Source organism: Triturus cristatus, chromosome 4_1 (assembly GCF_964204655.1).
Source record: "Triturus cristatus chromosome 4_1, aTriCri1.1, whole genome shotgun sequence".
Lineage (NCBI taxonomy): Eukaryota > Metazoa > Chordata > Amphibia > Caudata > Salamandridae > Triturus > Triturus cristatus.
Window position 1 is genome coordinate 932,683,104 of NC_140585.1, and position 22,528 is coordinate 932,705,631.

General features: G+C 45.3%; 1 protein-coding gene across 1 annotated transcript in view; it reads left to right on the forward strand.

The window, feature by feature from the left end:
* LOC146855852 (guanylyl cyclase-activating protein 1-like) overlaps positions 1–22,528 on the forward strand; it is a 198,590-nt gene that overhangs the window by 526 nt on the left and 175,536 nt on the right. The gene's annotated exons all lie outside the window — the stretch shown is intronic.

Below are 22,528 nucleotides of genomic sequence, written 5' to 3' on the forward strand. Positions count from 1 at the left end.
GATGGTTCGTTTCGAACACCGCTATGCATATAAAATAAAATAAAATGCGTCAAGTGTGCAGCAAAAGAAAGCAATCATTGTTTTCGAGCAGAAAAAGACGCTTGTCTGTAACAGTGGCCTAGTTAGATGGCACCAGCAAACTGATGTCTTTAGGGGGCACAACCAGGGCACGAGAAGGGGGTACACGCAGGTGGACAGCGTCTACCCACTATTTTCACAGGGTGGATGCCGTCCACCCTGCCAAGAAGTTGGGCCCCACTAAAAAATGTGTCCCGGTGTAATTTGCAAACACCAGGACACTTTCAGCAGGGCTTGCACAGGTTTCTGTCTGCTTTCGCTCTGCAACAATGTACAAGCGGGGAGGGTTTTTTTCTCAGTTCAGACTCCTGCTGGGCCCATAACAAAGGCCAAATCGGAGGGGTCATCAGGCCTCCTTTTGTTGAAGTCTGCTGGGGGGGAGCAGTCAGGAGCCTCACACCTAGATGCAAATGCAGCAGAGGAGAAATAAAGGCTCACACCTTGTTAGCACTTCGCACATCACACCTTGTCAGCACTTCTCACATGCTTAAAGAGAGGCAACTTTTCACTTTGTTCAGTCCCTGTTTACAAGATATCCATTCACAGTAAGAATGTCAGATGTGTTGGTCTTTCCCTGTATTTACACAAAATAAATGTAATTTATATAGTGCTTACTACCCCTGAGGAGGCGTTGAAATAATGTAAGTACCACTATTTTTTCTTTTAAAGCACTATGGGTAGAGGAAGTTTACGCAGACAAAAGGCAACATTGTTTTATGAGTAGCTTACAAAAGTGTGAATCTTCTGCCTAAACCAGAAGGGTATCCCTATATACTCGAAATATGCTCCAATGTACTCATGAAAGACATGTTAAACATATATGTGAGGGCTTAAGATCTGATGTCACTTCTTATGATGCCACTTCCTGTGACGTCACGCGCCCTATTGTCACGCGCCCCGGTCTCACACGCAGTGATGTTCTCCGCCTTGATGCCACTTGCATTCTGATTAACTAGGTTAGTCCCCCTGTGCCCAACACATCCCACGTATTTAATTTCAGTCGTTCTGCCAGGGTGTCGTGTCTGCAAGGTCCTGCCGCCTTGAACCAGAAGCCGTGGTGTGAAAAGTTAGCCTGTCTGTACTGGTGGTCGATTGCAAATTGATGGGCCCGCCTGCAGACATCTGCGAGGGGCCCTGAGACTGCTGTATCTGTATAGACCTGAGGCTGACTAGGGACTCTCTGGACTGTGCCCCCTCCCGCTCCGTAGGGGCTGTAGGCCCCGGTTACTCTCTCCAGGGGCTGCACATTTCATAAAGTGACGCGACGTTCTGCACTGTTGCCGGGGACGTGCTCCGCGTGTACAGCGTCCTGCTGCACCGGCTCTGCATGACATGTAGGCAGACTGCTTTAAAAAGAAAAGGGAAGCAATAGAGAGAAACAGCCCCGTGGGCCTGGAAGGCTTGCGGGATTAACGGACAGAGCTGATAATCATCTGGCGTTCTTTGTCCGGAGCTCCCTGTCCTGAGGTGTGTGCTAAACGAAGAGCGAGTAGACAGGCTTAACAACACGTGTATAACCAGTGCTGGCCACGCAGCAGGGAGAAAAACAGACTCATTCGTGTGGTTTTTTTTTGTTGTAGTTTCATATAGCGCGAAATCTACCCGAAGGTATCAGAGCGCTTTACATGAGCATCAGTTGCATTACAGACGTACACATTCTTTTTAAAGTCACGGCCCACGGGGAGATTCAGGGGCATATTATCAAGCCAGGCGATAAAATTATCTCTATGGAATTCCAATTGAAGCCCATGTTAGATGTGAAGGACGTCTAACTTGGGCTTCAATTGGAATTCCATAGAGCATATTATCAAGCCCATTATCGCCGTTAAAGCGGCGATAATTTTATCGCCTGGCTTGATAATATGCCCCTCAGTGATTTGCCCAGAATCACAGGATGCTCGAGCCTCTCGCCAAGATTCGAACCTGGCACCCAGACTCCAGCTTCAAAGTCGGCTGGGGAGGGTAACCCTCTGGGGGGAGGCTTCAAGGGAGGCCCTAATCAGCCCAAAGCCATTAAACATCTGTATGATATGAGAGTCTCGGAGCCCTGATCACATTGTGCAGAGGGTATTTCTTTTTCTTTATAGCACGAACTCGATCCGATATTTTGGAGCGCTTTTCATGAGCACCGGTTACCTTTCACAAAAACACGTTCATGTATTTTTAGTACTAGGCACGGGAGAATAAGGGGCATATTATCAAGCCAGGCAGAAAAACGGCGATAATGGGCTTGATAATATGCTCTATGGAATTCCAATTGAAGCCCATGTTAGACGTTCTTCACAATTAACATGGGCTTCAATTGGAATTCCATAGAGCATATTATCAAGCCCATTATCGCCGTTTTAGCGGCAGTTTTCTGCGATCATTTTATCGCCTGGCTTGATTATATGCCCCAGTATGTGGAGTCGACCCCGTGGCTCGAACATTGGTTTCCCAGCTCCCAGGTCGGCAGTCTAGCCGTGAAACCACATCTTTTCCTCTATCTTCATTTTGTGTTACTCATGGTGTAGCTTTCAGGTACACCACAGGCAGGGCTTTAATTGGACCGGTCTCACGGGTGCTGAGCATCGGCAGTTATTTAAAGGGGGTCTCGTAAGGGGTCTCTATCGGGCTCTGTTTTGGGCCCGTCTTTTTCTGGACTGCAGTAACCGCAGGCACATCGATGTGCGCATGCTCACACTGCTCACTTCTCACTAGTGAAGATACAGCATGACGTCATGCCAGGTGAGCACTGCAGGGGAAGGGAAATCCTTTAAAGAGAGTCATTTTCTCTCTGGATTTTCCTTCTCTTTTTGAAACTCAGGAGCAGCAACATTATTGTGGTGTCCCCAGGGCTTTAAGTGAAAGCTGTTTCACTATTATTACCAGCCATAGTTGCTGCTTCTTTATCTTATGCAACGAACAACCATTGGCAAAGCCAATAGCAATGACTTGTTGTAGGTATGATGTTACTTGTATCATATCTGGATGAAATGACAAAAAGACAGCAAAATACAAGTCGGGCGGCATACTATGCTAAGCACAGATTTTTTGCCTACATTTTTTAAGCCACACCCCTAATTACACTGGCCACGCCCCTTTGAGAGACCCACTAGTTTTTTCATCCCACTTAAAGCCCTGACCGCAGGCAGATCTCCGGACCTGCCAGGTCTCACGTGAAACTCCCCACTGCGTGTTCCATGCCAGGCTACATACATTTATTTCAGAGCTGTCTCTCTATTTGATGTTAGAAGGGAGACAGACTCCCGGGATTGTTGGTGCTGGGCCCGCACGCGGAGGACACTTCAGCGGTTAATATGTAAACTGGGTTCGCAGACACTCCCTCTAAAACCTGACAACCCTTGCTGCAGCTAGGGGCGCGGCTTGATTTGTAAGAGTGGTGAGACAATCTCCGAACACTCCCTCTGGCGACCCAACTCAGGCCCTGAATTAATATTGTTGAGCGTGGAAAGAAGTTAAACTCTGCCATCATTCATTAATATAAATTTAGCACGCGCACAGATACAAATTGCTTTTTGGCGCAGAGCAACAGCCCCCCATTATTTAGACAAAAGGGTCCATAAGGGAGTGGGAGCACCACAAGCACCCCTAGAATATCACTCAACGCCCGATCTGCTAAAATATTGTGATCTGTATGTGCATTAAATCCCAGTCCTGAATGAAAGTGGATGTAAAGAAGGGGCAAGTGGAATTCTGCATGACATTCCCATGCAGAACGTGTGTAATTTCCACAAAGTCATGCAATGTCTGAAATTTGCCCTTAAAAAGCGGCCACTCCATAGAAATCTGTGCTAGAGGTTGGTCCTCGAGAGCACATTTCACACAAGATACCACAGCTTAATGGTTAGCATCACAAAAACTCTTTTATGTGTGGGTGCTTCGGGAGTATGGCCTGCTCTGTTTCCCCCATGTGCACAGTAGTGCTGCCGATTTAACCTCAGAGGTGACTGCATAAAGTTTAGCAAATCTGGGGTCCAAGAGACGATGCAATGAGCAGGAGTCGGGGGCTTAAGGGGTCGGGAGAGTAGAAGGTTGTGTACCGTTAGCGGAAGAAAAGTGATATTTTGAAAAATGTAACAACACTATCGAAGCATTTCAAATCTATCCAAGCATTGATGTATATGCAGGGCACGAGTTGGGGGTACACGCGGGTGGACAGCGTCCACCCACTATTTTTACAGGGTGGACGCCGGCCACCCTGTCAAGAAGTTGGGCCCCACTGAAAAATAGGCTGAATTCGTCCTGTTGTAATTTGCAAACACCCGGACACATTCAGCAGCGCCTGCACGTTGTTGTCTGCTTTCGCAACAACGTGCAGGCGGGGACAGGGCTTTCTCAGTTCAGACTCCTGCTGGGCCCATACCAAAGGCCCAACCTGAGGGGTCACCAGGCCTCCTTTTGTTGAGTCTCTTCTCTGGGAGCAGTCAGGAGCCTCAAACCTGATGCAAATGAGGGTAAACAAAGACTCACACCTCGTTAGCACTTCACACATACTTAAGAGAGGCAGCTTTTCACTCTGTTCATAGTGCCAATATCGGCAACACTCCCTATCCCTCCCACAGCAATATCTTGAAGAAATAATCAGACAAGACACATTCTTAGTGGAGAAAATTGCTGCAGGTTTATTTGCATAACAAATATGCCAATATGGTGGGTTATCTTACGGGCGATCCCAGGGCAGGCAGCCCCTCGCGGCCTGCCCACCTGATGAGCCAAAATCCACCGTGGCCCTAGCCAACTGGTGTTTGTTAGATTTGGGGGAGGGGATAGCCCCTCCCACCGGTGGACTACCAGTCCACCCCCTTACTCACGCCCCCCCCTAAGAGGGGCGGAGCATTGAGGCAACCCCCGGTTGCTCAGGTCCACAACCGCCCGTAGGGCTAACAGGGCACCGTCGCTCCTCCAGGGTCTAACGCGAGGACCTCCCTGGGGATATTTGGTTTTAGCACCCTTACTGTGCTCCTGCAGAGGGTACCCTTCTGTACCTTACAGCCTCTGGATCACCATGTAACTCCGCCTGCAACACAAAATAATAAGTTAGTTAGACACACCCCCACCCCTGCCTGTATGCTGGGTAAGCGGTGGGGAGGGAAACAGCGTCCAGGCAGAATAAAAAAGAGGGCGACCAGTGGGCTGGAGAGGTATATGTACCTCTCCCCCCCACACCCTCCTGCCCGGAAGTGACGTAGGCATGAGGACCCATGAGGGTCCCAAACACTGGGAGGCTGACTCGTCGTGTGCCATCCTGTGGCACTAAGGGGGGCCGCCCTCTTAGGAGGGCCCCCTGCGTGGGCCCGGGGCAGTCCTGCAGTCCCTGTTTAGGAGAAATGCCTGCACTGTAAGAATGTCAGATGTGTTGGTCTTTCCCTGTATTTACACAAAGTAAATGTAATTTAGATAGTGCTTACTACCCCTGAGGAGGCTTTGAAATAATTTAAGTACCACTATTTTTTCTTTCAAAGCACTATAGGTAGAGGAAGTTTACACTGCCAAAAGTCAACACTGTTTTATGTATAGCTTTCAAAAGTGTGAATCTTTTGCCTAAATCAGGAGGGTTTCCTTATATACTCGAAATATGATCCAATGTAATCATGACAGACATGTTAAACATAAATGTGAGGGCTTATGATATGATGTCACTTCTTATGATACCACTTCCTGTGATGTCACGCGCTGTGATGCCACTTGTATTCTGATTAACTAGATTAGTCCACCCCACTTCTTTTGAGGTCTCGCCTGACCCAGCGCATGCGCTGGTCTGGCACGACTTATTGAGAGGGCTCCAAAAAGTGCTACCAGGCCAGCCTAGAGCTACAGTGCATGTGCGCGGGCGCGCGCGCCGCGCTTTACCGTGATTACTTTCACTTTCGCAGCCACACGGCCGCTTTGATCGCGATCACTTTCACTTTCGCGGCCGCTTGGCATAGCCAATAGGTCTCGCTTTTGGGACCTTTATAAGTATTTAGTTATGCCACTGTTGCATGGCTAAACACTTATAAGGTCCCAAAGGCGAGACCTATTGGCTATGCTAATGCTTGTTTAGGACTTGTGCCCTGTGTATATGTATGATGCACACAGAACTTCGCTCTTCATCACCAATTACAAAGGAGAGACGGGTATAGCACAAATCAGACGGCGCATCTTTGCACCCACCACTGCCATCGCATAATCCCACAAAACCCCATCAACTTAAAACCGTGGGACCTTATTCGCCTCGTGATTTTTGCATGGCCTGGCTGGGAGATGGTGTTGCAGCCTGTCCCCTCAGAGCTAGTGGTAGCTCCGCATCTCTCCCTTTCCAAGGTGCACGGATGCCAGACCTACGCACGTAAATAGCCTGGTTTCTGAAGGCCAATCAACGTTTTAAAATCAGGGCACATAGTTTTGCAGACATGCATGGTTTTACTTAAACAAACTTTTTTGTTTTAGTAAATCTACGACCAGGGGTGTGGAGGAACAGGAGTGTGTTACAGGGCCCATTTTGTAAACACAAACTTACATGTCTGACTGCGTTTACAAACTCATCTTTGACTCCATTTCTAACCGTCTTTTGAAATGTTGATTTACTTCTGTCAATGGTAGGAGTTTATCCTTTACCAGAGTGGGATAGGAAAAGGAACACTCACAGAATTGTCGGGGAGTTCTGGAAAGGGGTTTTTAATGGGGTAATAACAAAAGCTAGCAAGTGTATATGCAATTCCTCTGTGTCTTATTTCCACAAGTGAAAATGTGTGTGTGTATATTTGCATGTGCGAAATTAGAATTCACAAACACCCAGAGGGCGCCTTGGAACCTACGACTGGGGTAGGTTTCAGGCCCACCCTGACATCAGTGAATTCCGAAAATCAGTAAACGTAGATCTATGTGAGGTGTAAATCACAGGGTGCAGATTTACTCATGATTGTCTACCGGGCCTAATAAGAGGAGAAGATGGTAAATAGCTTTATGCTTGGCACACTAGGACTAGTAGGTCTTAACGTGCGTGTTTTCTTTGTGTACTTCTGTTCTGCCATGTGCGTTTGTGGTCACTGGCGTTACAAAACTTGAGAACCCCCCCCCCCTCCCCCCCCCCCCCCCCGCCAGAGTACTGTGCCAAGGGGTCCCCCTGGAGCTTGCCCGCACCGGGCGGTCGACAAGGGCCCGTATTACGCCACTGTATGTGGCAGGAAAATAAGAGTTTCATTTAAACAATTCCAACAAGTCGTTCAACTGTGTCTCTAATGCTGTTAATAACAAGGGCAATACAACACTTTCTGTCGGACTGGGAGTCCCCGCACCCGCCTACCAAGTAGATAATGTCCCTTACACAGCAGGCAGACTCGCAGGCCATCGATGTCTCTGTTTATAACGTGTGTGAGGCACACAACACACACCAAAACATCAATCGGATATGTGCAGGCTGTGTATATATATATAGAGGTACACAACACACAAACATCTATTGGATATTAGCAGGCTGTGTATATATAGAGGCACACAACACACAGACATCTATCGGATATGGGCAGGCTGTGTATATATAGAGGCACACAACAAACAGACAAACATCTATTGGATATGTGAAGGCTGTGTATATATAGAGGCACACAACACACAGACATCTATCGGATATGGGCAGGCTGTGTATATATAGAGGCACACAACAAACAGACATCTATAGGATATGGGCAGGCTGTGTATATATAGAGGCACACAACAAACAGACAAACATCTATCGGATATGTGAAGGCTGTGTCTATATAGAGGCACACAATACACAAACATCTATTGGATATTAGCAGGCTGTGTATATATAGAGGCACACAACACACAGACATCTATCGGATATGGGCAGGCTGTGTATATATAGAGGCACACAACAAACAGACAAACATCTATTGGATATGTGAAGGCTGTGTATATATAGAGGCACACAACACACAGACATCTATAGGATATGGGCAGGCTGTGTATATATAGAGGCACACAACAAACAGACAAACATCTATCGGATATGTGAAGGCTGTGTCTATATAGAGGCACACAAACATCTATCGGATATGTGAAGGCTGTGTATATATAGAGGCCCACAACACACAAACGTCTGTCGGATATGTGAAGGCTGTGTGTATATATAGAGGCACACAACACACAAACGTCTGTCGGATATGTGTAGGCTGTGTATATATACAGGCACTCAACAAACAGACAAACATCTATCGGATATGTGAAGGCTGTGTCTATATAGAGGCACACAACACACAAACATCTATTGGATATTAGCAGGCTGTGTATATATAGAGGCACACAACACACAGACATCTATCGGATATGGGCAGGCTGTGTATATATAGAGGCACACAACAAACAGACAAACATCTATTGGATATGTGAAGGCTGTGTATATATAGAGGCACACAACACACAGACATCTATCGGATATGGGCAGGCTGTGTATATATAGAGGCACACAACAAACAGACATCTATAGGATATGGGCAGGCTGTGTATATATAGAGGCACACAACAAACAGACAAACATCTATCGGATATGTGAAGGCTGTGTCTATATAGAGGCACACAAACATCTATCGGATATGTGAAGGCTGTGTATATATAGAGGCCCACAACACACAAACGTCTGTCGGATATGTGAAGGCTCTGTATATATAGCGGCACACAACACACAAACGTCTGTCGGATATGTGTAGGCTGTGTATTATAGAGGCACACAACACACAGACAAACATCTATCGGATATGTGAAGGCTGTGTATATATAGAGGCACACAACACACAGACATCTATCAGCTATGGGCAGCTGTGTATATATAGAGGCCACAACACACAAACATCTATTGGATATGTGAAGGCTGTGTATATATAGAGGCACATAACACACAAACGATTATCGGATATGTGCAGGCTGTGTATATATAGAGGCACACAACACACAAACGTCTATCGGAGATGTGCAGGCTGAGTATATATAGAGGCACACAACACACAAACGATTATCGGATATGTGCAGGCTGTGTATATATAGTTTGTGCACAGATTGGACATTTAAGCTCTCTTTAGTGAAAGGTTGTCACGCACACAGGGTGGGGGCTCTCGGACATCTGAGTATCTGCACTTACTTAATTAGAAGGAGAGAGTACCGACACTTCTCAGCAAGGATCCACTACATGTTTTGGGAGCGTCCTGGCACTTCCCAGTGGCAAACAGGCAGCTTGGCACAGTGGGTACTTGCCCTTGTATATTTCCATTTAAAGCACTGAATTTAGCTGAGGAGAGCAGGTGGCAGCATCCTCAGGGAGTTGGGGGCATATTGTCAAGGTCCGGCGTTAAAATTATCGCCGCTTTATCGGCAGAAAAGCGGCGATAATGGGCTTGATAATATGTCGATGTGAATTCCCATAGAAGCCCATGTTGACACCAGAACATGGGCTTCTATGGGAATTCACATCGGCATATTATCAAGCACATTATCGCCGCTTTAGCGGCAGTTTTCTGCCGATAAAGCGGCGATAATTTTAACGCCGGACCTTGATAATATGCCCCATAGTGTCGACAAGGGGTGAGATGGGGCAGTGCCTAATTTGTAAAAAAACAAACAAAAAAAAGGTCAAGGCCTCTCTTCAGGAGGCCACTGCAGCCTGTACCACCCCCTTTGTCCCTGCCAGCGCTGCTAATGACCGTAACAACCTAACGACTTACCACCACACTCCTACAGGTGTGACAATTCAGTCTATTCAGGCTCCCAAAGCAATAAGAATGAATTTGGCGGCAGGCATTAGTCAGTTTTAATGTACATTGAATTATTAAACAACAGTTGTTATACTGCTCACTAAATTAAACAAACAGTGGCACCATGTGTCAGACCATCTTAAGTGCCGGCGTTGACAATTAAGTGCCGGTACCGAGCACCGGAACCAACAGGCTCAAATTAAGCACTGGGTGGGGCATATGTCGCCTGGGGTGACTGAGTGGGTGTCCACAAAGGAGGCTGGGTGTGAAACTCCAGAGGGGACCGATGGATGTGTTGGGAGGGAGCTGTGTTAGTGTGCCACAGGATGCACGTGACAGTCCCAGATCAGGTTGCGCACAGAGGGACTTTCTTTCAGGGCCCAGGTGTATCTCAGTGATGTTGTATAGAGCTCTGGCTGAGGTGTATGCATAGAGAGCTGTGTAGGGTTCCCTAGAGAGAGCTGGGCGAAGTGCCCTGAGAAGGTTCGTTGGGTGAGCTGGAAGAAAGGTGGGTGTTTGCAGGTAATATGTTGTTAGTTGGGGTCCTTAGAGTGACTGTTTGAGATGCCTACAGGTAGGATGGTGAAGGGGCTGTGATTCCCGTAGCGGATTAAGTGGAGGTGCCTATGTGGAACTGGCGGAGCCTTTCCCGAGAGGCAATACAGAGGTGTTTAGATGCAGTAAAATACATTGAAATTGATACATTTGTTAGAAGTTCAGAGCACACACCTGGAAATATGTTGTCTAAAATGGGGGGAGCTGGAGAGATATGCTTCCACTGCTCACATTTAGAGGACTACTTTTTTCTTTTTCACTCCATACTCAATGAGTATGCATTCTATTTCTAGCACTCGCCCTCGTGTGCTGCTTAACCTTGTATACATCTCCCAGCCCCCCCCTCCATGTTGTGTTACTCCCCACCTCTCCCAGCTTGTCTATAGAAGCAGCAACAGAGAGGGACATTTTTGCTGGAGTATGGCTGAAAAGCAGACTTTAATGGTTGTTTTTGTTTCACCTCATGCATTCCACATATTGCCAGCAAGCTCAAACTTTGGCACTCTCAAGGCTTTTATGCACCCGTGGAAGGGCCATGTTGGGTGTGGTAGGTAGTCCTTGTAGTCTCTGAAGTAGGTGTAATGCCTCTGCATGAATGTTACTAGCGCCTGCCACTTTTCAAATGCTATCTGCATAAAGTTGTGTGTCTTCTCTTTGGGGGCCAATGAACATTCCTTCTAGACCAGGAGGGAGGGCGGTATGCCATGACCCAAGCGTGGACAGATCATGCAATGTCTATGCTCTTTCAGGATTGCATGGGTCCTCCAAATGTGAAAGGTGCAGACACTGTGATTGGTCAGGACTGGCCATAAGTACTTGGCCTCTTGACCAGTGCTTGCTTACCAATCTCTCAACATCCAAGGATGGAGATACACAGTGTAGCTGAGAAGGGCGGCATTACTGGGGTAGAGTCTTATTAAGTGTTGGATCCTCTTCACGCCTGACTGTGGAGGAACACGCTGCGTCTTTCATGAGATTCTGCCTGCCAATGAAGTTCAAAGCAGCTTTAAATAAATAAAGTAGAATAAAAACCAGAGCCCAACTGGCTGAGGGCCAATGGGAGCCGCTGTTATGCCACAGCTGTTTCTGGACACGAGGCGTCCCCACCAGCTGCTCTAAAGTCAGCCAACATAATCATCTTTGCTGCATATCACAATGGGAGGCCAGGAGAAGAGTCATCGACGTCAAAGCTGCGAGGATGAGCCTGCTTTAACCCGGACCACCACACTCTGGGGCCCAGCTAGCACACTATAAATTAGGGGTCTCCAACCTCCTCTATAACAAGAGCTATTTCTGACAGATGGAAACAGTTCTGAGCTGCTAATGACTTTGACACTTGTGGCAGTGGAGGCCACTTCAGTGGCAATCACAATAGTGACCACACTTTGCACTAGTAGATCACTAGTAGTGACTACCCAAATGTATGTCATAAAATGGAGTGATGCTAAAATATTATATCTAGAATACTGACTAATGCAATATGATGAAAATACATATTTATAGGTAAGTATGCATGTACTATTCTAAACTACATATCTACGGACCTTGAAGATATATATTTACATATATATCTTCAAGATAAATAGATGTGGGTTTAAGAATGTAACTGTACTTACCTGTATAGATTTACTTCCATAGAATTGGGGTAGTCTTTATTCTGGATACAATATTTTGGCAGGACGATATTTAAAATTCAGTAGTGTAGTAAAAGAAAACCAAAGGATACAGGGAAGTTATTTGTCCTCAAAGATTGAGAGCACTAAGACTTATTAAGAGTACTGCCATAGACAATATAGAAATGATCTAAAGGCCAGCAGCTGCCTGAACGATAAGGATGTACACACCTGGCTAAGGGTCATTTAACGTCAGTCATAAGACCGTCAGGCGGAATATGAAGCAGGCTGGAAGAGTTTAGGGTTGTTGTTTTTTTTTAATTATATTTTTATTTATCAAAAATGCAGTAGGTACAATTTATCTTAAATCAGAATTTTAATTCATGCACTCAAAGATTCCCAATACATTTCAGTGATAAAATGAATAGCATAGATATTAACACACATTATGAACAGAATGAATACATGAATGAAAAAATGTACTGTGCAGTTACTTAAAACTATTTGCAATTTGTCTTACATCTGTGAAGTGAAAACATGAGTAAAATTCAATACATGAATAAACATGAGTAAAATACAGTGATAAAATTGTAAGAAATATGCATTCATGTTAAAAAGAGTTATTTAGCAGCATTGAGTAAAAGATTAATAAATTCAGTGACAGAGGGCATCGTGTGACAGACTTGTAAGACAGAGATGACCTCTATATCGGCCACCATTGTGTCTAAGTGCCGCTGGGTTTAAAGTGACTAAGGGCCGTGTGTGTGGAGTAAAAATTTGATATTAAAATTAGGAAGCGAGTCTGTTTTCTCTGGTTGCTTGCTGCTGTGCAAACTTGTCTAGTGTCTTCCGAACCTTCTTTCTTCGTTCACATTATGAACAGCCATCATTATGTCTCACAGTTGCCTGAAAAATCTAGCTACCTGCTAGTTTTGCCAATGTCAGCTGTTTCCCATTTCCGCCAGATTTTTTAAAACCACTTATCAGCACCTACTCTTTTTGTATACAGAATCTCATGGTTTTTACCTGTTTCCATTTTATTGCACCACTGATCGACAGTGGGTATCTTTGGGAACTTCCAATTCGCTAAAATAAGTAGGTACCACTAGGGTAGCTACCAAAACAGAGCTGGTTTTGTTCGGTGGAAAAATTGTTCGGCCCCGATGGAGTACCAAAGAGGGTTCCCAGCGGATCGGGAACAATTCCTTGTGCCACCCGATTCCCCATTTCCTTGAATGTATTTGGTCCAAAATACGAACAATCTGGGACAGTTAAATATCAAATGAAGCCAATATCCTGGTTCCAACCCGCATCTAAGGCATCTACCTTCGGCCCTGTCATACATCTTCTTGATTTTATCTGGTGTATAATATATCATCCATTTACCATAAAAGCCATTCTCTTGAAGTTGGCCGCACAAATAGCTTTCCTGCTGAGCTGATTGCATAATGCCAAGATATCATGCAACCAGTGGTAGCGGCTATTTTACTAATGTGATCAAATAACAACTTCGGACCTCACAGCTGATGTAAAATTTGAAGCCAGTTTCCATCTAATGATTGACGGAGATGAAAAAGGTCCATCGAATTTTGTCCATTATTTCATTTAAGTCCATCAGGTAGCCGGAACAAAAATGCTTTATTTGGCTATAGCTAAAAAACCAGTGTGGGGTTAATTGATGGATTCTTCTGCCTTAATGCCGGCCATGTGATAAATTGATTGTTGCAAAAAATAATCCTTATGCCTCCGAAAGCCAAAAGTCGCCTAGTGGCTAAGTATGGACCGACCAAGGCTCAAGCCGAGCCGTGATCTGGAATCGAGTTTTATTTGGGGGTGGAAACGGGGAATTTTGTATTCTTACAGAATAAGATTAAAACGGTCAACCACAATTTGAGGAGTCTTATAATGCATTCTCTTTGGTAATCTGGGAATCTGTACAAAGGAGGCATGGTCAATTCTTATTACTTTTGACATATTATTCGAATAGCAATTCTCGTCACTAAATGCCCTCTTTGATGTTAATGCCAACCAATTTAGAAGAGCTGCTTGATAATACGTTTTAAAGCGTGCAAGCGCTAAGCTGCCTTCCCCCTGAGTTAATTAAAGAATTAACAGTTTAACCCACAGTCGTTTCCTTTGCCAAATAAATGCACGCATTTCTACGTCAATGGCCTCAAAGAATGATCTGCGTATTTTAATCAATTCATTAGAAAAAGCGAAGAAGGACAAAGGCAACAAGTTCATTTTTATGGGCGAGATCTGACCTATAGTCATAAGGGGGAGTATTTCCCATTGTTGATTAACCTTGGTTAATAAGGAAGCATAATTTAGAGCGTATAAATCATTAAAATTTGAGGTCACCCTAACACCCAAGTATCTAATGGGGCGACCGGCCTGAAATGTCGTACACATAGTAGATGGAAGAATCTCTGGTGAACAGTTAAACAATAAGGCTTCTGATTTTGTCTGGTTAATTTTATAACCACCTATTGCTGTAAATTTGGCAATTTTGTCAAATGCACGCTGAATATTCACCTTATCTGCAGCAAAATATAACACAATATTATCCACATATAATTTGAATTTTGCCACTCCCAAAATTGGTGGACTAACAGCTTGGTTTTGCCGGATGGTACAAGCAAAAGGCTCTATAAATAGAGCAAACAAAATAGGAGATATCGAGCATCCTTGACGCGTGCCGCGTCTGACAGATATCTCCCCTGCCGAAATGTTATTTATGATTATACTGGCCTTAGCCCCAGAGTATAATCCCTTCAACAGTCCCAGAAAACTCGGTGGAAAAGCAAATTTGTGGAGCATTGTGTATAAAACTTCCCGTTCTACTAAATCAAATGATTTGTTATTAAATATACACCTACTGGGTTGATGCAAAATCCACTGGATAAGAATGAACATTAGTGGAATGTATTTTGAAGGAAATTGATAGATTAAAGCATTTGCAAAGTATGCAGTTTGTGCAAAAAATCCGTTAACTACATTTAAAACACCCTAAAATCCCAACAAAGTGAACAGCCCAACATATTTCACCTTTGAATGATAGGAACAGACACCCTGACGCTTTGAAGTGTACATTTTATGAGACTGGGACTTGAGTTATTGTTTGTAGTAATTGTATCCTGGAAATGATCACATGCCACTTCTGAAAATCCAGAGCCTTGGTCCAGTTGAACGCCAATCTGCTGCTCGCCCCAGTGAAACTGTAAACATAAAGCAGAAGAAAATAAACACTATGATAACATTCGGAGTCATGTCTCTGGGTAAAAAGGAGAGAGATCTCTTTTACAGATAAAGCCCAGTAACACCTGACTGGTCTGTATATATATATATATATATATATATATATACACATATATACACAGTGCAAACCTAGCCAAACACAGTGGAATACTATACAGAGTTAAAGTGAAAGAAATAGTTAACAAATAACTGAAGAGGTAGTTGGGTTCTGGTAGCAAAAGTGGGCCATTACTGTATCTAACCTGCGCCTGCAGAGACAATTCTGCAGGAATTTAGAAAGAAACTGGCGCAAACATTACAACCCCACTGACCAAATCACATACAAAAAAGCGCTTACTAAATACAAACAGCAGCTAGCCACTGAGAAAAGCAGTTATTATGTTACCCAGATCACCTCAGCAGTAAATTCCACCAGAAAGCTCTTTCAGGTGGTCAACCATCTGGCCAACCCTCCCGCCCCACCTGAAAACACCTCACAAGAACTTTGCAATTCTCTGGCAGACTTTTTTACCGATAAAGTCACCTCCATATTCTCTGCATTCACCCCTCAAACCATACCCATGGTAAAGACCTCTGTCTCTACCCCTTCCTCCATCACCCGATCTTTTCCACTTTTCCAGCCTGTCACACTTGAACAAATCTCCCATCTTATTACAACTGTCAAGAATTCCTGTCATGCGAGGGGAAGAAAACGGTAACCAGCGAAAACGGACTACATCTCCCAGGATGCTTAGCGGTTGAGAGGTTATGTAAACAGGAGAGCTGTTACATAACTCAAGGAAAACACGCCCTTGTGTAAACAGGAGAGCTGTTACATAACTCAAGGAAAACACGCCCTTATGTAAACAGGAGAGCTGTTACATAACTCAAGGAAAACACGCCCTTATGTAAACAGGAGAGCTGTTACATAACTCAAGGAAAACACGCCCTTATGTAAACAGGAGAGCTGTTACATAACTCAAGGAAAACACGCCCTATAAAGGGAGGAACCGGGAGGTACAACGCTGTCGGATATTGTGTTTACACCGACGTACCTGCTTCGTGAAGAGCAGTGTTCCGGAGTGGTGCTCCAGTAAGGCAAGAACGGAGGTAGGTCGAGTCGTTACTCCCTGGGCCGTGTCTTGCCCCATCGTCACCTGTGAAGGACCCGGAAGCTCTACCGGTCAACCATTGAGCTTCGCTTTTGGACTCGGCTGAGTCAAAGCGCAGTGGCGCTTTTGCTGGTTGGAGTCGTAACTCCCAGCCAGACCAGAGATACAGGGACTGCCAGCTGTAATGCACACCAGGAGGTGTTTGCCGCGTTACAGACTCGGAAGTCCACAGGATCGATCGAGCGGCTGCTCTCGGTTCAGTCTTCTTGCTTTTTGATTGGGGTATCGGTGACGCATCACCAGGAGGTGACTCCGCGTCCCGGTGCAGTCTGAGGAAGAGGTTGAGCGGCTGCTCCCTTCAGGTAGAGACCCCGGCTGGGTGTTTCCCTGACTCCTCGATTCTCCCCAACACTCTTCGTGCCCCTCACAGCCTACCGATTGGCATTGTCGGCCATTTCATTTCTGCCCTCTGTTGGCATACGCCGGGATCGGCGTATATGCAGAGGACGGTTAGGACCATCCGTGCGGTGGGCTGGTAACGTACTTAGCCTGGAGGATTCCAGTGACTATAACTTTTGTTTATTCTTTGTATTATTTTTGCCTTCATTAAAATAACTAACCCTTCACAAGTGGTTGCGTCCTCATTATCGTGTCTGTTAAACGATCCTGAGACGTTCAGGGCGTTACAACAACCATCAAATCAGGCTCACCACTAGACCCATGCCCTCCCTCCATCCTTAACCTCATTCCGGAGGCAATCTCACCAGCCTTAGCCAACATATGCAACAACATGTTCCAAACAGGTATCTACCCAGCAGTGTGGAAAAAAGCAATTATCAGACCCCTGTTAAAAAAACCTTCCCTTGACCCCACTGACCCGGCTAGTTACAGACCTATTGCCTGTCTACCCTTCCCAGCTAAAATCTTCGAGAACCTCATGAACCAACAACTATCACACTACATTCACACCCACAACCTTCTGGACGATACACAATTTGGCTTTAGGAAAGGCCATGGAACAGAGACGGCACTCATCATGGCAGCGGATGAGATAAGACACACCATGGACAAGGGAGGAGCGGCAGTCCTGGTGTTGTTGGACTTATCCGCGGCCTTCGACACGGTCGACCATAACATCCTAATCGACCGTGTCGCAGCCATGGGTGTGGTACATAAAGCTAAGGATCTCATCGCCTCATTCCTACACAACCGTTCCCACAATGTCAAACTAGGTTCCTTTCTATCACTTCCCCTTTCCCTTCCCTGCGGTGTACCACAGGGTTCCTCGCTAAGTCCGACCCTCTTTAACATCTATGTGTCGGACTTGGCGAGGGTGATAAAGGAACATGGCATCAGCCTCACTACCTATGCTGATGACACTCAGTTAGTCCTTTCAATACACCAGGACGGAGACAGGGTGGCCGCCAATTTCCAAGAGGGAATGTTGGCCATCAGTTCCTGGATGGCGGCCAACTGTCTCAAACTGAATTCCAACAAGACTGAGATCATGACCTTTGGTAAACTGGAGCCCTGTTGGTCCCCTCAGTGGTGGCCAAACAATTTAGGCACTCCTCCCACACCTGTCACTAAAGTGAGAAACCTTGGAGTCATCTTTGATGATCGGCTTCTTTTTAACCATCATGCTAATAATGATGTCTCGGCCTCTTTCTTCACCCTGAGGAAAATTAAAAAGCTCCTACCCTTCATCCCAACCTCAGCTGCAAAGACCCTAATCACCTCCCTGGTATTTTCAAAAACCGACTACTGTAACTCCCTATTCCTCAACGCCCAGGAAAAGGTGTTTAAAAAACTTCAGTTGGTACAGAATGCCGCAGCCAGGCTTCTACTTAACATCCCTAAACACAATTCTATCTCCCACTCCATTCGCAAACTCCACTGGCTCCCTGTGAGGTGCCGCATTAAGTTCAAGGCCCTCTGCATAGCATACAAGGCCATTAACAACTCTGGTCCTCTGTTCCTGAAACACGCCTTTAGACCTTTAGAAGCATCTAGAACACTTCGTTCTTCATCAGCCCACCACTTCAACGTGCCACGCACAAAAAAGGTCACTTGGGGTGACAGAAGCTTCACAGTTGCCACTGCCAAACTGTGGAACTCACTCCCCCTCAGTATCAAGACATGCCCTACACTGCTTAGCTTCAGAAAACAACTCAAAACGTGGCTGTTTGCACAATAATTGCCTTACCTGTTCAGTTTGATCATCAAAGCGCCGAGACACCCCTGGGTATTTGCGTGCTGTAAAAATCGCAAAAATAAATAAATACATAAATATCTTGATGTAGTGTTCTTAAAAGAGACGTGTCTTCAGCTCTTTCCTAAATTGGAAAGGGAGGGGTGGTCCTTATGAATACGGAGATGTAGTTTTATACCCTGGGTGCAAAGATAAAGAAGGCCAGTTTTCTTTTTTCCTTTTCATACTTTTTTAAATCTCCAATCTGTTACTGTCCTGACTGCAGGACGGTGTGCAGAGTGCCTCTAGAGGTAGTGAGCTTGTCAGGCAGACAGGTGGGTGTGAAGGTTGTGAAGTCTTTGCAAATGATGCCCCTGGTTTTGAAGGTAGTGCAGGTCACATAAGGAAACTAGTTGAGTTCCATCAGGAAAGGAATGATGTGGTCATATTTCTTCAAGCCCTAGATAAAACATGCTGTGGTGTGTAGTATGGTCTTAAAATAGCTAATGTGGAGTCTGGGAGGCTCTCGAGCAGGGAGTTGCCCACATTCAGACGCAAGAGTATGAAGAATTATACTGAATTTCTAAAGTTTATTTCTGAGAGGAAATATTTCACTTTCTTTAGTAGAGAGATCCGGTATTAGGCTTTCTTTGTTTTCTTGGCAATGTGTTCCTTGGGGGTGAGGTTTGTGTTTTAGGTGAATCAAAGTGACTTGGCATTGAGTGTAAGTTTTGATTTGAAGAAATCAAGATTTATGTCATTGAGCTGGGTAGGCACTAGTTACCTGTTCTTAACAAATAACAGGAATTCTGGCTTGGTGGGATTGAACTTCAGGTAAATGCTGGGCAATCAGGTCTAGATGTGGTGCAGGCAGTGTTTGAGGTATTGGATGTCTGGAGCAGAGGAGACTTTTAAGTTGTGTTGTGTATTGTGGGCATATTGATGAAAATGAAAATTGATGCTAATATTGGTCTGTAGAGCTCCAAGGGGGAGGGGGGGCATGCAGAGGTTGACAATGATGAGAGGAAAGATAGAACCTTGGGGGACTTCACTGGTGATAGGAATCTTCTGTGACCTGGAGCTGCAACTAGCTGAACTGGTGTTGGTTGCACGGGTAGGAGGAAGAGCAGTAGAGGGCATTGTTATGAATCTCATTTGAGACCTCTGGGTGTAGAGGAAGGTGGGATGGCCAATAGTCAGCAGATTAAAGGAGGATGCATGAACAAATAAGGCAGTACCCTAACTGCTCAATATGTTGCATGTTCTGGATGTAGTACTTTGACAGATCTGGGTGTATGGCATTTCCATAGCCCAACATTGATTAATTGATTCTACTGGAAATAGCAATTATATAGGGTGTTGCTAAGGTGTGACCGTGAAACTGTGTGTGTTTCCTGTCTAGTTTGCAGAAGGCTAATATGTGCAGCACCAGTTAAGCTCTAAGTCACAAGGGCTCTATCCATCTTCTCCTCCCGTTTCTGTTGAATTATGACAACTAGATTAGTCACCCTGAATAGATTGACAGGAATCTGCCATACAGTTCCTCTTCTCTACAGCTTTTACCATATACCCACACAGTCCCAACCTTAAAGATCTGAGTTTATTCTTAGTTATTCAATTCTCTGTGGCAGACTTTTATGATTTTTGGTAATATATAGTATGAAATGGTAACCTTTGCAATGTAATGATCCTGTATTGTATAGCTCTGAAGATAACTGTACTAATTCAATGGCAGTGTTTGAAATTACGATTACCACTGTTACCTACTAATTTAATGCCAGCTGACAAAATAATATTGGATTGGATTTTCCCGCCATAAGATCTTTAATTTTTACCATGCTGTATATAACCCACACTACCTCCTATGTGGTCAGATCACTATTTGATTAAATTACAAATCCCAAGAGACATCAAATCTGCAAAGCCCAGCAACCGGACCAGTAGAGTAAGGCGAAAATCAATCATCAATCAATCAGGCTGTAAAATCACAGGTAATCACCCAATAGGGTATTTAGGCGCTTGCAGGCCCCGGAGGCTTATTCAAACAGCTCGGTCCTGCAGACCATTCGGAATTCCGAAAGTGAGGTGATTGTCCGGAGTTGTGTGAGGAGGCTGTTCCAGGTCTTTGCTGCGATGTGGAAGAAGGAGCGTCCTCCACTTCTGCTTTGGTAGATGCAGGGATTATGGGCAAGTGAAAGGGAGGTGGTGCATAGTTTTCTCAATGGTTGGTGGAAGTTCAGGGGATGGTTATTGTAGGCGGGTATTTGGTTGTGTAGAACCTTGTGTGCGTGGGTCAGCAACTTGAATTCTGTACTAGGAGCCAGTGGAGTTTCCTGAGGTGGGGTGTGATGTGGGTTCGTCGGGGAAGGCTGAGGAGGAATCTGGCTGCAGTGTTCTGTATGGTCTGAAGTCTCTGTAGATGGTGTGCGGCAGTTCCTACGTAGAGGTCATTGCCATAGTCCAGTCAGCTGGTGATGAGGGCTTGTGTCACTCTGCATCTCGTGTGTTGGGGTAGCCACTTGAAGATCTTATGTAGCATGCGCAGAGTGAGGAAGCAGGCGGAGGCGATGGCGTTGATCTGTGATTTTATTATGAGCTTGTTGTCAATGATGACTCAGAGGTTTCCGGCGTGGGTGGAGGGAGTGGGTGCGGGTCCTAGGTCTGATGGGCACCAGGAGTCGTTCCGTGTGTTGCTGCTGTTGCCAAAGGTCAGTACATTTGTCTTGACTGTGTTTAGCAGCAGGCAGCTTTTCTTCATCCAGTCAGTGACGATTGTCATGCATAGTGGTAATTGGTTTCTGGTGGTGGTGGGATTATCGGTGAGTGAGAGGATGAGTTGGGTGTCGTCTGCGAATGAAATTATGTTGCGACCTTGGGATCTGATGATGTTGGCCAGCGGGGTCATATATGCATTGAAGATCGTGAGGATGATGGATGAGCCCTAGGGGACACAGCAGGTGATCTCCTTGGTTTCAGAGGTGAACGGTGGGAGGTTAAGCCTGTGGGGAAGGAGGTGATCAATCTGAGCGCATCTCCTTGGATGCTGATGTGGTGGAGCCTTTTGATCAGTGTGTGGTGGGATACGGTATCAAAGGTTGCCGAGAGGTCAAGGAGGATCAAAACTGCTGTTTCTCCTCAGTCAAGGAGGGTTCAGCTGTCGTTGATGGCTGCAATCAGGGTGATTCTGGTGCTGTGATTGATTCTGAAGCAGGATAGGGAGGCGTTGATTAGCTGGTTCTGCTCCAGGTGTGTCATGAGTTGATTGTTGAGGATCTTTTCCAGTACCTTCGCTGGGAATGAGAGCAAGAAGATCGGTGGTAGTTTTTGAGTTCGCTGAGGTCAGCGGAGGGTTTTTTGAGTAGTGGTCTGACTTTGGAGTGTTTCCAGGTGTCAGGAAATGTTGCGGTAGTGATCGAGGTGTTAAGTAGGGTGGTGAGTTCTTGGACGATCCTTTGGTTTCCAAGGTTGGAGATGTGGTGCGGGCACGGATCTGTGGAAGCTCCCTAGTGGAAATGGAAGGTGGTCTCACCCAACTCCTTCTCTGAAATATTTGTGCCCACTATAACCACAACGTGCACCAACATAAATTTAGCCCCAGCAGCATACCACAGATTTCTTATGCAGGCCTTCTGTAAAATTGCTCCATTCAAATCAATGTCTTTCACTTCAACTAGAGGCTATGCCTCCTGGTCCTTAGATGAATTTGCATTTGGAAAAATCCAAGTGCAAACACTTGGGACACAGAAGGACCTGACCAAATCTCCTGCGGACAGAGAAACCTATAGGGTGATGCTCTGTAGTTATAATTAAAAACAATTACAGCATCCCGTAAACATTATATAATAGGAAAAGTAAAACAAGCAGGAAATTCTACTACATATTTTTTTAAGATGTGAATGAATTTGTTTACCCTCGAGCTTGCAACCATGCGATCCTGGCTTCACAAACTCTATGTGACTCTCTGGTAGACTTTTTTGAAAGAAAGATTAATGCCATCTTTCCTGCTGACCA